The sequence below is a fragment of the Rutilus rutilus genome (assembly GCF_951802725.1).
Source record: "Rutilus rutilus genome assembly, chromosome: 19".
Classification (NCBI taxonomy): Eukaryota; Metazoa; Chordata; class Actinopteri; order Cypriniformes; family Leuciscidae; genus Rutilus; species Rutilus rutilus.
The window spans coordinates 11,564,619-11,582,010 of record NC_140232.1 but is presented as its reverse complement, the minus strand read 5'-3'; positions in this window follow the sequence as shown (position 1 = coordinate 11,582,010).

Below are 17,392 nucleotides of genomic sequence, written 5' to 3'. Positions count from 1 at the left end.
ACGAGCGGAAATGTGTATAAAATTCAGCATCCATATATGGTCTACACATGGGTCTCTTGAAGGGCTTCTTTTACAAAAACCTCGCTCAAGTTTAGTAAAAAGCCTGAAACAATTATGCTTGCTGTATTCTACTCATTGAGACCTTTCAAATGACATATGACAAAGGACTAGCTGAGCTGTATGATGTATTTGACATATTGCTGAATGCTGAATTTTATTTTTCTATTTATCAGCAAATAACTCAGCACTACTTAGGATTTTATCAAATTGGCTACATTCATTGTAAATTTCAGACTCTAAGCTTTCAAATGACACCTATTTTAAGTTGATCAAGGTAATATTTTTTAAAGATATGATTATTTCGCAGCTAGGTGGCGCCAGCGGGGGGTACACTTCGTTTTAGAGTGATAACTCAGCACTTGTTAGGAGTTGATCAAAGTGATTAAATGCATTAAAAAGCTGAGATTCTAAGCTTTAAAAGCTTTTGTGTTGTTCATTCATTGGTTGCTTAGTAATTTGAAATCTTTACATTTAAAGAAAATATAAAATTCCTAATTGAAAGAGAACAAGTGGACAAAAAGATTGAATCCAATATTGGGTGATAATATTGCATAACGAGTGATTTATAAGCAATTTTTGTAGGCCGGTCATTTTTGACCGGGAAGACCACAAGTGTGACAATGTGCCATTTTGTACAAAATAAAAGTTTTTCAAAACAAAATTCCTGGTGAAAAATTAAAGTAGACTAGTGTGATCAACAGTGCCAATTTTCTTCAGATTTTATTTGAAATTTCCAAAATTATTCAAAAATAATGTTTTTTTTACTCAAAAAATGAGATGCCTACTCTCAAATAAATGAGGCCTACGATTAATCAGATGCAAATAGAAATATAAAACCAGTCCTAATTGAAAGAGAACAAGTGGACAAAAAGATTGAATCAAATATCGGGTGATAATATTGCATAACAAGTGATTTATAAGCTATTTTTTGTAGTCCGGTGACCGGGAAGACCACAAGTGTAACAAGGTGACAAAATCCCCCCTAAAAAAGTAAGAAAATTGTCAAAAAAACATTTGAGAAGTAGTTATACCATCTGTGAATAGAGTCACTAAGTTTCAGTCCAAAGCGATAACATTAAATGTACAATATGCAAGAGTTTTGCATTAAAATATCCCATAATCTCAAGGCCAGTGTTATATATTTTGTTAAGTTGATTACTTACAATATCCCAAATGTTTCCAACTATTTTTAAATCGTGAGAAAATAGTGATTTTAACCAAGGAAACGGGGCGTGTGAGCAGGGGTGAGCTGGGAGTCGCCAGTCAATTGCGTCACAATTGCGTCAATTGCGTTACCCTCGGTTTCCGCTCGTACTGCGTGGAGTCTTGGACATATGCGGAAGTTGTAGTTGTAGCGTCTATCAAGCAACAAACGTTAGCTTGTTTTGTGCAGTCGTTATGGAACACAATTATTCTTTACCGATTGCAGCTGGTTCTGTCGACAAAGCATGCTTAATTTTATATTTTCCAAATGTAGCATTCGGTAATAGTTATGTTTATGTAAGGGAAGTATTATTGCTTTAGATTTGTGTTTAGTTTATTGACATTGTTTATCACGTCTGGTGTTTATGGCCATGTAAATAAATATAGCATGTGTTATACATAAAGATTAATCAGTATTTTGGCAAATGATGTGGGTATGTTCGAATGTACTTTTACAACAATTGTTTAGAACACGTAAAACTGCGCAGCGTTATCACAACAATGAATTCGACATACAGTAACATCTATGATAACCAATTTAGTATTACACCTTACTTTTCTTGCGGTTAATTCATTTTAATGAAATAAAAGTGTGATGAGGTTCAAGAGTCAGGAAGGAAGACGACAGGGGTCGGCGTGACTGGGACTCGTACTTTATTAAAATAAAGCAAAACAAACAAAAGTCGCACACAACGCGCATTCACCGTGGCAACCGCGACGGCACAAAACAGTTCAAAATGAGAGTTTTTCTTTTTCGGTTTTCTTTCTCTGCGTCCAATTTTCTCTCCAGTCTCTCTCTCGTTCCAGCGCGCGGCTTAAAAGCGGTCTCTCCACGCGGATCACTGCAATAAGACACAGCTGTGTTCGTCATTTGCACTTGACCTACTTGCTCGTCTCTTCTCTCTCCCATTACGCTGAACCACGCCCCCCTCGCCACAAAAAGCATGTCATTATAAAAAAAGAACTTAGCCTCATCCATGAACATGATTTTTCGATTCCCGTCTGACTGATTTACATCCACGGTGGAGTTTAAAACGACAGTTCCCATCATTCCACGCTCCTTCACATCGTCATCAAGCTACGCCGTTGTTGTTGTTTGGAATGTAGCGCCCTCTAGCGGCAAAAAATTATTGCATATTGTTGCTTTAACTAGTATTTTGGGGTAAAAGAAAATTAGCACATGAGGGCTAGATAATCGTGACAGACCAAGATAATGTGTCCTTCCACATTAAAAGTGATAAACAATATATTGTGCTCTAAGACAAAACTGCAATGAAGACAGAATTGATCAAAACAATTCCTACAGGAACAAACACAACTTTACTTACAGTAAGAGGTTTCAAAACATTTAACATTAATCAAAGGAAATTACCTCAGCAATTTGAACTAAATGTTTTCAAGAAATCAATATGCCTGTTATATCTAAGTCAGGTCTAACAGTCTGTTACCTTTGCTAGTCTTGTACGGTCGTGCTCCACTGATAATTTACTGCTTTCTTTGTGGTGACAGCAGCATGTCGCCCACACAGTGACAGTTCAATACCGAACAAATACATCTGTTGAAGACAAACAATCACAGCTGTTCTGACAGCTATTTCCTCCACATGAGTTTAACCGCCTCGGATGATGAATCACAGCTCCTGGCAAATCTTTTTTTCTGGTTAACCATGAATTGCACACATAATGCAGTGTGAGAATCATAAATGTTGTGGGTTTCAGGATCAAAATTCAGGATCTTCTTTTTGTTCCAATATTTTACATTTTACTACAGTTTATTCCAATCCAACTGGCTTTATGCACTACTTCCTGAACTTCAGCCAGCTCCTTTGTTTCCTGTCTGCCATTATTGGACAAACTGATTAATCCAGGTGTGCCTGACCTCAGTAACAATGATCAGACACTCTGGATTAATCAGTTTGTCCAATAATGGCAGACAGGAAACAAAGGAGCTGGCTGAAGCTGGGCATAAAGCCAATTGGCTGTGTTCCAAGAGTTTTGATATACAGTCCAGTAACACTGGAACCTTGATGATAGTATGTGATTATGGTCTGCGTTGAGGTAAATAGACCTTAATCAAGGTAGATTTTGAATTTTAGGTTGGTATAAGGAGGCTGATGTCATTTTCATAGCTGTTTTATGGAGTTATTGTTTATCGAAAGTGTTTTGGAAAGCTGAACAATAGAGCATGTTGTTAAACCACAGTACAAATCCATTGTGTTGTACTCACAGCCTCATTTTCATTGCTGTCAAAACACAAACATTTTTATTATTTGAAAAATAAAGTATCATTTTTTTTTTAAATTGTAACCTACATTTATTTCAGCTAGTTTCTCATTTTTATTTACCGTAGTTTAAATTAAAGTATACAATAACCAAAACTGTAATCCTTTATTGCCATCTCTTTCAGTTAATTGTCGGATCTCGTTAACATTAGCACGTGTTTTAGATCAGGCTGGTTTTACTCCTGCGTTTATTCCCTGTTTCCAGAATATTGTTATTAAAGTCTATCTCCTAGTATTATTCCTCGTCTTTCTGTGCTTCCTACCACGTTCCGTGACAATTAGCTCATGATGTTTTTTTTTTATGCTTTAACAACTTATCTGTAAGTAGTACTCACTTTAGATTAGGTCACATAAAATGCCATTAAGTGCTTTAATCAAACGTTTAGATTAATTGCATTAGTATTAACCTTAAATAATAAATATACACTATATAGTATCGTTTAGGGGTAGCGTTTGCTGTAAGGAGATAGAATCTACATATTGTACAGTATAAAAACATGAAGCCTATAGAGAGGTGCGTGCTTGCATGTGTCTGAGCGTGTGCGTGTTCTTAAATGTATTTGTAAACATTTTAAGGAACACTGAATATGAATGCAATAAATGTCTAATAAAGGATGGTTTAAAGCACTTTTTAATGACATTTTCCCGTTTTCTGTGACCTAATCTAAAATGAGAACTATTTGCTCTTAATAATCAATAAACAAGTCCTTTACTATGAGCTAATTACACAAGAATAATTGTGTTAATTACAGTGACAATGAATGAAGAACTCATTATTTAATATTAAACAATATTATCGATCTGACCTAATTTTGAATTGCTTTAGATGAAATGAACTAATTTAATAATTGCTGACCTTTCCAATAGAACTGAATTAACATTGAACGGACTTCAGCTGAACAACAGACGAAATGCATCATTTTCCTGTTATCACTGTAAAGCTGCTTTGAAACAATCTGTATTGTATAAAGCGCCATATAATAAAGGTACCATGACTTGACTATTTGTATATAGCCTATTTATGTATTAACAACATATTAACAAATGTAGCTATGAATAATATGAACTAATAGTTTGTTAATGATTTGGTAAGTAGGCCTACTTTATTATACTGTATACGTATTATAAAGTGTTACCACTAAGACATAAACTAAAAAAATGAATCATGAATAAAACTATATAGGATCTAGTTTTAAGAACTAAAACTCCATTATTGTCATGTTGACAAAGGCTGCTATAAAGAAATATCATGAACATGGGCATACTGTGCTCTTCTGCTGACTTTTTATTTGTCGTTTTGCCCTCAACTATAAGAAGTTTGTACATGTGTCACATGACACAAACTGGATGGATATTAAATCGATAAGATGGTCAACAAAATAAAAGTGATAGGGGGAAAATGGTGTAGGGGCACTACCTTGACCTTGAGCAGAAGTACTCAGGCATGTCAATCATTTCTCTCCAGGCTGAGATAGGAGTTCACAGCAACACTTAGATGACCACAGAAACACGCCACCATGGAAGAGTGCTCTTTGAAAACCAGGCAACTAGAAATATCTGCACATTTCAGCCTTTGTTTCCACGCATCAAGCACAGAAGAAAGCGGAGGGGTAATGTGCTCTTGTCACGAGTGGTTTATATATAAAGACACAATGCATCGTTTTCATGTTTCAGGAAAAGCATGGCAGCTTTTTTGTAACACTTTGATGGTACAAAAGTCGTTGCTGTTCTGACCTTTTGTGTACTCGATGAGTGTTGTGTTGCTAGCTCAGAATTGGATGCGTTTCATCAATGACATGTCACTGATCTGTCAAGATTTTCCAGGTATTGTAAAGCGCAAGCTACAATTCTGATAACACACTGAATTATTCAGTGGAATTGTGAGTGTATAGTCTGCAAACATTCACCTCATGAGATGATTCATCAGCAAGAGATTTTAGTGTGAAGAACCTTTCATTGGAATAGCAGTAACAGTTTATCAAATAATAATAAAAATACTGTCATTATTTGCTCGACCTCATGTTGTTTCAAACCTGTATGATTTTCTTTCTTCTGTGGAAAACAAAATTAGATATTTCGAGTATTGTGCTAATCGCTTTTTGCCACACAATTATGAAGCTTTAAATCAAAAAAAAAAAAAAGCCCCATAAAAGTATGCTCAGGCATTTCAAATTTCTTTTTACCCCTAAACGAGGAACGAAAAAGAACTTTAAGGGGGGGGGGGGGGGGGGGGGGGGGGGGGGAATTGCAGTATTTATTATGAATAATTTATCTATGCAAATAAATGAATAAAATAATAATTTAAATGAAATAATGAATAAAATATATTTAATAAAATAACTCCCTCCCTTTCGCATGTCTTCTCTTGGCAGGACAACTTGTCACTCACATGAGATCACAGCAATAAGCATATGATGTACATAATGGCTGCCAGTTCATAAGAACTGCCTTGATAATTCAGTCTCAGTCTCTATGGACATCTGGAAGCAGAGCTATTCCATTTTGTTCATTCATATTATCTACCAAGAGTGCCAGTATTAAGGAAGGACAATGAATTGGTTATAAACTGCACACATATACATATGCACTGCATACTCTCTCAAGCAAGAGGCTTTGCATGTGCAACCAGTGCTCACCAGTCAAATCACACAGCTGGCACTATAAGGAGCATATACTTCTGCAATTAAGGGGCTTCTCGACTGCTTGAATTTAACAAACTGGAATGAATTTAACAATCCATTTGGTGATATTAGTGGATGCTCAGTGGTATTTTAGCTTTCAAAAAAAAAAATAAATTTGAAACAGCGTGTTCAGGTGTTTCCACATGTCTTAACTATAATCACAGTTACACTCCATTGTAATGTGCTGGGTGCTTTATCTATTCCTTGCACACCTATGACTATACTCCTATACATAAAGTAATATTTGTTTTTAAAGTGATTAAATTCAATTTAAATATTGTTTTACTAAGATATATTTACAGTATTGATTGTATGCATGTATGAATTTTTATTTAAGTAGTCAACTCTATCGTAATAAAATTGACTCAAAAACATGTACACATTTTAAAGACCCCAAACTTGTGTACGTTCTTGCTGTGCCATTATTGACTGAACACAACACTATATATATATATACACTCACCTAAAGGATTATTAGGAACACCATACTAATACTGTGTTTGACCCCCTTTCGCCTTCAGAACTGCCTTAATTCTACGTGGCATTGATTCAACAAGGTGCTGAAAGCATTCTTTAGAAATGTTGGCCCATATTGATAGGATAGCATCTTGCAGTTGATGGAGATTTGTGGGATGCACATCCAGGGCACGAAGCTCCCGTTCCACCACATCCCAAAGATGCTCTATTGGGTTGAGATCTGGTGACTGTGGGGGCCATTTTAGTACAGTGAACTCATTGTCATGTTCAAGAAACCAATTTGAAATGATTCGAGCTTTGTGACATGGTGCATTATCCTGCTGGAAGTAGCCATCAGAGGATGGGTACATGATGGTCATAAAGGGATGGACATGGTCAGAAACAATGCTCAGGTAGGCCGTGGCATTTAAACGATGCCCAATTGGCACTAAGGGGCCTAAAGTGTGCCAAGAAAACATCCCCCACACCATTACACCACCACCACCAGCCTGCACAGTGGTAATAAGGCATGATGGATCCATGTTCTCATTCTGTTTACGCCAAATTCTGACTCTACCATCTGAATGTCTCAACAGAAATCGAGACTCATCAGACCAGGCAACATTTTTCCAGTCTTCAACTGTCCAATTTTGGTGAGCTCGTGCAAATTGTAGCCTCTTTTTCCTATTTGTAGTGGAGATGAGTGGTGCTTCTGCTGTTGTAGCCCATCCGCCTCAAGGTTGTGCGTGTTGTGGCTTCACAAATGCTTTGCTGCATACCTCGGTTGTAACGAGTGGTTATTTCAGTCAAAGTTGCTCTTCTATCAGCTTGAATCAGTCGGCCCATTCTCCTCTGACCTCTAGCATCAACAAGGCATTTTCGCCCACAGGACTGCCGCATACTGGATGTTTTTCCCTTTTCACACCATTCTTTGTAAACCCTAGAAATGGTTGTGCGTGAAAATCCCAGTAACTGAGCAGATTGTGAAATACTCAGACCGGCCCGTCTGGCACCAACAACCATGCCACGCTCAAAATTGCTTAAATCACCTTTCTTTCCCATTCTGACATTCAGTTTGGAGTTCAGGAGATTGTCTTGACCAGGACCACACCCCTAAATGCATTGAAGCAACTGCCATGTGATTGGTTGATTAGATAATTGCATTAATGAGAAATTGAACAGGTGTTCCTAATAATCCTTTAGGTGAGTGTATATATATACACAGTGGTGGTCAAAATTGATGGCACCCCTGATAAATATGATAAAAAATGGCTGTAAAAAATAAATCTGCATTGTTTATCCTTTTGATCTTTCATTCAAAAAAATCATAAAAATCTAACCTTTCATTGAAGTAAAATAATTGAAAGTGGGGGTGAATCACATTATAAAATAAATGTTTTTCTCCAAAACACGCTGGCCATAATTGTTGGCACCCTGTTATTAAATACTTTTTGCAACCTCCTTTTGCCAAGATAACAGATCTGAGTTTTCTTCTATAATGCCTGATGAGTTTGGGGAACACCTGACAAGAGATCAGAGACCATTCCTCCATACAGAATCTCTCCAGATCCTTCAGATTCACAAGTTCATGTTGGTGCTTCTTCTCTTCAGTTCACTCCACTCATCAGGTCAGGGAACTGGGACGGTCATGGCAGAAGCTTCATTTGCTCAGTTACCCATTTTTGTGTTGATTTTGATGTTTGTTTTGGACCGTTGTCCTGATGGAAGATCCAACCACGGCCCATTATAAGATTTCTAGCAGAGGCTGTCAGGTTTTGATTTTTTTATCTGTTTGTATTTGCTAGAATCCATGATACCATGTATCTGAACAAGATGTCCAGGACCTCCAGCAAATAAATAGGCCCACAACATATAAGATCCAGCAGTATTTTTAACCGTAGGCATGGGGTTCTCTTCATCACTGTTTGCACCAAACACATCTGCTGGGTTTGCTGCCAAAAAGCCCTTTTTTTGTTTCATCTGACCATAGAATCCGGTCCCTTTTGAAGTTCCAGTCGTGTCTGACAACTGAATATGCTGGAGTTTATTTTTGGAGGAGCGAGGAGGATTTTTCTTGAAACCCTCCCAAACAACATGTGGGGATGTAGGGGTTGTTTGATAAAATTGTTTTAGGCTTTCTGACCCCCAAGACTCAAGTAATCTCTGCAATTCTCCATCTGTGATCCTTGAAGAGTCTTTGGCCACTCAAACTTTCCTCCTCACCATGCATTAAGACAATATAGACACATGTCCTCTTCCTGGCAGATTCGTAACATCTTTAGTTGATTATAACTTCTTAATTATTGCCCTGATGGTCAAAATGGGAATTTTCAATTCTTTAGATATTTTCTTACAGTCACTTTCTATTTTGTGATGCTCAACAATCTTTTGCTGCACATCAGAACTATATTCTTTGGTTTTACTCATTGTGATGGATGATTAAAGAAATCTGCCTTTGTGTATTCATCATATTTAAACTCCTGTGAAACAAGAAGTCATAGCTGACAATTTCATGTTCCTAGTCACCCTGGTGTGCTAAAAAAGGTAAATATTAATGGGAATATACTTCAGAGATATTTTTCTCATAAAAAATTCTAGGGGTGCCAACAATTATGCCCAGTGTGTTTTGGAGAAACTTTACCCCCAATTTCAATTCTTTTACTTCAATGAAAGGTTTGATTTTTTGATATATATATATATATATATATATATATATATATATATATACCCAATTTTACAGAGCCACTTTTGAAAGCATCATCATTTCCTCAATCTTCACCTGGTTCGACTTTACTGATGCACAATCAAAAAGGTCTGCTGAAAAATCACTGGCTGCAATCTTCCATTCCGAGCGTTACAATTTTAAAGCAGTGAACATGGCTGTTAGATTTATTCAGACATCTCCCACCTGGTTGTTATTTATTCCAAAAAGCTACCGTCCAGAAAATGCAATCCTAAAGTAAACCTAACCTTGCCCACACAGCAGAGTGTTCAAATGGAATCAAAGGTCTTGGGTTCAATTTCTATGTGGAGAAATGTATCTTCTTTCATCAGTTATGATTTTGAGGTCATAACTTAGTCATTCATTATTGGTTATGAAAAAACAATTTTTGATCTGAATATTGAGAAGAATATCATCCCCCCAGATGTCTTATGATTGTGGTCCTAATACTTTTGGCTTGAGGGAAAATAATATGATTGTATGTAAAGTTCAGCACTAATCTTTTTTAATAAAATAATAACTACAACAACAAAACTGAGCTTAAATGGTGAAGTGTCCTGAGAATAAAATGAATATATGTAATTTCACTTTCTATCTTTCTTTCTTATCTCTGACTGTTGAAAAGGATTTATTCTTCAATGATTTCAGATGAATCCAGTCCTCTAAAATGATAGCGAGACATGAGTCATAATAGCTTCTGATTTTCCTGTCTCACCCATGTTCGCTCTCTCTTTCCTGTAATTAGAGGTCCACTAGCAATGCTGTGTATCTGATAATACAGGCTGAGAGGGGATGTATTATACTCCTGTCCTTCCATTTCACAGGTGCTCATTCACAGGATTAACAATGAAATAAATGAATGACTGTTATAGTGCAAACCCATTATAGATTTGCCCCAGCTCAACCCTTCACCTCCAGGTACACAAAAACACAGAATATCAGCCAGTGCATCTCGCTTGTACTGTAGCCCATCATATCTTTCTATAGTAACTAGATCAGATGTAATGTAGGAGAACAAAAATGTAAGCAGAACAAAAAAAAACACCCTCAAGCCATTGTCAAATTGCCTGTTAGCCTTCACCCCCGCTTTTGAAAAAATCCCAAGAAATGGAATACCCAAACTAAAACAGATAAAGTTCATGAACCCTTTGCACTAAAAGCACAAGTATGGTCTCGTTTGAAATAATGCCAAAATTTGAGCCAATGATTTCAGTTAATCATGAGTCACTGAGAAACAATGGGTTTTACCTGATCTCTGATCAGTTTTATAGACGTTTTAATTAGACATTAGTATCATTTAAATGAATAATGGTAGCTATAGTCTCTTATTGGTCTATTTTGCTGAGCCATTCATAGAACAAATAAAACAAATTCTGACAATTGATAAAATAACATATAGACACTTGAAATTCATAAGATGATCTTATTAGGCCATGTTTAAAACATTTCTAACATGAAGCTAGTTTCAAACTTGTAAAGATTGCTCCATTTAGGAACTAATAACTGGACCAAACAATGGGTCTCATTCATGAAACATAAATATGTGAGCGATTTGCGCGTAAAGAGACCTTCCGAAAACTCTTCTCCTGATTCACAAATACTTCGTAAACGTCAGATGTGATAGTGAAATGTGTGTGTGTGTTAATGAATTCCAATCAGTCGTAAATGGGACACGCGTGCACGCTCATTCTAAATTACCATAAATCCCGCCCATTAAATCCGACTGACAACTATATATGGGCATCATATTATGACACCAAACGAAGGATTTCAACATGTCTTCTCAAAAGCGAATGAAAAAGAGAAATTTCTCAGATGCAGAAATTGAAGTTTTATTATCAGAAGTTCATTCAAAACGGCACATTTTATTTTCAAGTGTACATAGAGGCGTATCAGGTCCTAAAAAAAAGGAAGCTTGGCAGCATATTACAGATGCAGTTAATGGAGTCTGTTAATCGACCAGTCCCAGAAGTGAAAAGAAAATGGTTCGACATGAAGCTTGACTGCAACACTTGTGACTTGCGGACTTGTGTTCCGTTTGCAGATGCTATTACTGGCTCTCATAATAAAAGTAAAAAAGAAAAACTGTATGTAATTACTATATATAATATTTTTTTTCAAAATGCTGTGTAAATATGTACCCGATTAAGGTGAATTAAAATGCAGCCTTATTAATGAGCAAAACGTTCGGATGTGAAACGCACTATTTACGCGTGGCTGGGAGCAGGTGTAGATTTCTTTCGTACCAACTAACATTTGGAAAATACGAACATTTTAATGAATCCGAAGATTTACGCCAGAACCACTTTACACACGATTTACACAAAAATTCGTTTTGCTCGTGTTTCATGAATGAGACCCAATATGTGCAGAGATGTGTAATAAAAAGACCATTTTACTTATCTTAGATGTTGATTCAAGATGCGTGCTGAAAGTAGCCTACGCTGCAGACAGTTACAGCAAATAATGGCAAGTATTTGAATGTTTAAGCAGGAGCTCATTGGCCGCTGATTAAACAGCAACCAATTAGCTTGTGCTATGTAGATAATGACATGATTGCTACCAATAAGTTAAAGACCTCTCAGCCTGCACCATTCAGAGTTTCATGTCAGAACTATGTAATTATCTCCAACATGGTTGATGATGGAAAAAATGGTAGAATTTTTTGTTGTTGTTGATGATATTGTTGATGCTGTACGTGAAGACACTTCTAATCGCGCAATGTTGTATTCGCGCGAGTGACGCGAAAAACAATAAACATCCCGCTAGTAATCTAGAGCAAGTAGCGTGATGCGAATATTCGTTTCGCTTTTGCTGTGCACACACCATTATGGCTAGCTAGCATGTTAGCTTAGAATACCATCAGTACACGACAATTTATGAGATTAAATCCATATTTTTGCATCAAACCTACTTTATAATCCAAGTCGAGTGTTTTAAATAACCTATGGCTATGTCAATTAGCATTGCATTATAAATATAATCTATTACAGTTTTTCTTGATTGCTTAAACACTATAACCAGGCTTTTGAACTAAAAATTCAAAACCATAACGCCATTTATCAAAAAGCACACCCATTTCCCTAAACTATAAACACTATTCCCTGTTTTGACACATGAGTCAGATTTGTTGAACTGTCACTGCAAAACTACACACAAATCCCTTCATTTCTCATTGCCTACAGCATGTTGTCATGTATAAAGCACTAGCATTTAATATTGTTCACTCAAGTCAGCACAGCTTCAGCTCAGTTAGCACACAAATACTCAAGTGGAAACACTAAGAGTCAAAATTTAACACACATCAATCAGATCCTTCAATAGATAGATAAAAGGGCCCAAATCAGTTTATTGAGTTTTGGAACAATGGATCCAGAAAAACATGAAGGAAGAGGTATAAGAATGAGGAGGTGGAAGGGCAAGGACAAGAAGACAAGCAGTCTCAGATGAAATTCAAGCCACTCTAGTTGCCCATGTCTTTATCAATGGTATGACTATGAGGGAAGCTGGGCTACGAGTAAGGCCAAATTTGAGTCGCTTTGCCGTCGCCTCGAGAACCTTCAGGGAGGTGTGGTGGCAAACAAAATTATATCACTCAATAAGAGACAAACATTTCCAATAGTCTTTGATGAGGTGTATTTTCTTGCCAGAAAAGGCCAGCAGTCGTACAGTCACACAGAGTGACACAGAGTGTGACAGTGAAGGGAGAGCATCCTTTCTCCTTTATAGTCTTGACTCCCAGAATGTTATCTTTCTAGGCAAATGATGGTATTTCAACCACATGTGGAACATTCTTAGACGTGTTCATCATATTGTCTCCTTGAGTGGAAGTCCTCCTTAGCCTGGCTCCGCCCTCCTGCGTACTTCCGCTCAATTTTATTTCCCTTCAGTACTACGTCTGGGATTGTGGTGTATTCTTTGGTTTTCTCTGGCCAAATTTTTGGCGGCCCAATCAGCGAACAGAGGGAGTGGCTGAGAGCGATGACGTTGATGTCGTGCGTTAGTTTGAGTTGTAGGGTTACGTCACGACCAAAGGTTAGCGATTGGTTATGGCAGATCCAGAGTGACTCTGGGCAGATCCAATAGTTTTAAACTTCAACAGAATACCCGCCTACAAGGAAGTTAACGCTTGTCAATTGAGAGAGGCCAGACCCTCTGTACAAATGAAATGTACGAGAGTCTGGAAGAACCAGGCTAGGTCCTCCTGTCATGACCAACACTCTTTACCATTCCAATACTATTCCATATTAGAATATGGTTTGTGTGTGCTCTGTGACTGTCATATGATAGTCACACACATCTTGCTGTAAGTAAATATACCAAAAAAATTTGAGAGAGTAAAAAAAAAAAAAAAAAAAAAAAAAAGAGTAAAACAGGGGGGAAAAATTTGTTTGTGTGTGTGTGTGTGTGTGTGTGTGTTGTACTGTGTAGTACATGAATGAATAAAAATGTGCCAATGTATCCATTGGTGACATGTCTTTTGTGTTCATCATGTGAAAAGGTTTGTGAGGGGGGGAACCACAAGCAACATAACTTACCAGTTTTGGAAATGTTGTTTTGAATTTATTGCACCAGTGTGTTAGACTATGTTGTAAGTGTGTGTGATTGTGAGGGCTTGTGTGTGATGTCTGAGGGCAAAGTTTGGTTTTTCAGCAAGAGTGAATGGTTTTGAGTCTAGAGCTTCATTTTGGCCTGAAAATATGATGTTTGGGGAACTGGGTGAGACGTTGTGGATTTGTGTTTACAGTTTTGAGAATACGAGGCATAGTTTCAAGAAATGTGTTTAAACAATCGAGAAAAACTGTATTATGAAAATATCCGACACGGCTTGAAGAACACAGATAAATCATATATCGTTGCAATCTTCCATTATTGTCTCCAAAACGTCTTTATCTGCCTGTTATGGTGATCTCTGGAAGCTTTATGTAAGGGACTTCATGGAATGTCACATGATATGAGTCTTCATCAAGAGTGCCATATGTGGAATAAATGTGCATAGAGTGCCCTCAGGCTGCCAGTATGAATTGAAAACACAGTACATCAGAGTATCCAGCTCTCATAATGATTACATTGACGCATTTTGAGTAAATATTTAATAAAGATTACTCTATAAAAATCAGACGTAAACATGAGATGATAAACACATTTTAATGATGTATATTTTGTCATGGTAGTAATAACATTAAATCTAACAGTAACTTAATTTAAACAAAGAACGATTCAGTGCATCGGCGTCCTCGTGAAGGTTAACAGGTTAAAAACTATTGTTGTTCCCTTAGCTTAACCTAAGACTAACAGATGTGACTCTTGGATTGCCCTGTTAAAACAGCAGCTTATAGAAGCAGTTCAAATACTGTTTGTTATACAATGTAATTCAAGACTCTCACAACAGCCTTGAATAACTTAAGAGGCAGTGTAGAGAAAAAAAAAAAATCTCTGATAGCCGAGGCCATGCCCTGAAGAAGGCCCCATGCCGCTACGCGTGGGCATTTTAAACTTGTCCATTTAGGACATGTCATTTTTGCAATAAAGACATTTTAATTAAGGAGTGCCTCGGCTATCAGAGATTTTTTTTCTCTACACTGCCTCTTAAGATGTTCTACCTTGGACCAAAGAGCACCCAAATCAAACTTAAAAGGAATTGAGCACGCCATTCATCTTGAATCTAAACAGCCTTGAATAACTCTTGTAACTATAGTGAGAAGTAAATATTAAAGACGGTGACTAACATAAAGCCAGAAAGTCCATTAAAACTGACACGACATCACACACATAATTATTTTTCAACAACACATGTTGGCCACAATTATTAGCACCCTTAGAAATTCTCATAAGCTTCACGTCTTGTACTGATTCATTTCAAGGTTGTACACAGGGTCCATTTCTCCAAAGCAAGATTATCTGCAATTTTCCCTGGAGTAGAGGATAAATGTGAACGATGTCTTAACCCATGTTGTCATTTGAGCCACATGTTTTTTCTTTGTCCACGGTTACACGATTTTTGGTCTGGTTTCTTCAACATAATTTCAATTATAATAGGAATACACCTTCAACCTTGCCCCTTAATTGCTATTTTTGGGACCCCAGACAAATCAGATCGATTTAATTGGGCACAGAAAGAAATTCTCAAATTCACATCTTTATTGGCCAGACGTCGAATTCTCTTACAGTGGAAATCTCCAAATCCTCCATCAGTTTCACAGTGGCTTACTGATGCTATGCATTTCTTAAAACTTGAGAAAATCAAGTACGCAATGAAAGGAAACACTGACAAGTTTTTTTATATCTGGCAGCCTTTTCTATCATATTTCGCAGACTTGCAAGTCTTACCAGACTAAGTCCTGTTATTATTTTATATTCGTATATGATTTTAAGTAAGCCGGGGTGGGGTGAGGTGGGGTGGTTTGGTTATGTCTTTTTCTTTTCTTGTTTTCTGTTATTTGTTTAAAATCTAAATTGTAAAAGTTGTCAATTCTATGTAACTCGATTCAGTTTTCAATAAAAATATGTTGCAAAAAAAAAAAAAGAAATTCTCATAAGCAAGTTTTTTTTGCACACCAGGGTGACTAGAAACATGACATTGTGCAGCCATGACTTCCTGTTTCACAGGAGTAAAAAAATGAGGTAACACAATGGGCATATTCCCTTCATCAAAATGGGTAAAACCAAAGAATATAGTTGTGCAGCAAAAGATTGTTGAGCTCCACAAAATAGAAAGTGGCTGTAAGAAAATAGGTAAAGCAATTGAAAATTCTCTTTTTCAACATTAAGAAGCTTGAATCAACTGATATGACGTGTATTGTCTTAATGCACAGCGAGGAGGATCATTTGAGTGTCCAAAGACTCTCCAAGGATCACAGCTGGAGAATTGCAGAAATTGGTCTTGAGGTCAGAAAGCCTCGAAAAGAAAATAATATCGAATAGCACCTACATCACCACAAGTTGTATGGGAGATTTTCAAGAGAAAAACCCTCTCATCCAAAACCAAACTCAGTATTGCCAGACACTACATAACTTCATTCAGGACTTGGTTCTATGGTCAGATGGGGAAAAAAAAAAGAGCTTTTTGATGGCTTCAGCTAGAAATCTTATAATGGACCCTGGTTGTTACAGATCAGCCAGGCTCTCACACCAACCAATCACAGCGCACTCCTTCACCTGAGTACTAATCACACACACCTGCACCTCATCATCACTATCATCACCAGCACTATAAACACGCACTCTTCACCTCAGTTCACCATCTGATCTTGTTTATTTGTAGCAGACTACTTACCTTGATATATCAAACCGTCACTGTCACCCCATTCCTGTAAGAAGAACAATTCCACCACTTCCGACATCAGACTGTTAGGCTGGCGCTGTCATCCTCACACTGCTATGACGTATGGTTCTGCGGTTCTGCAGTTGGTTAATATTGCATCATCTGCACACCGCTCTCCAAAGTATAAATGTTCATATCACTTACCTGCATCCTGTCAAATGTCAAACTCCTGTTGTATCTCCATTAACCATCTCTTGAGTCTGCTTGCGTAACACTGGTTGGATCTTCTATCAGGACAATGATCCAAAACAAACAAAAGCACTGAGCTGAGCACAAAATCAAGGCTTTGCCATGGCCATCCAGTCCCCTGACCTGAAACTCAGAATTTTAAAGATTCTGTATGGAATGATATAATGAACTGAATGAATTTGAGAATCTGTATGGAGGAATGGTCTCTGATATCTTGCCAGGTGTTCTCCAACGTCATCGGACATAATAGGAGAAGAGTCAGAGCTTGCAAAAGGTTTATTCAAAAATATTGAATAAAATGGGCCCAACTTGTGAACAACATGTTTTTGAGAGAAATGTATTTCTTAATGGCATTGAAAGTTTTACATTGACTTCATAATCTTTTGTGTTTTAAAAAAGTACACTTGTTTTAATGTGTTGACTAACATACTAAAGCACATGTAAAGTACTTGATTTTACTTTTAACTGTAGTGTGT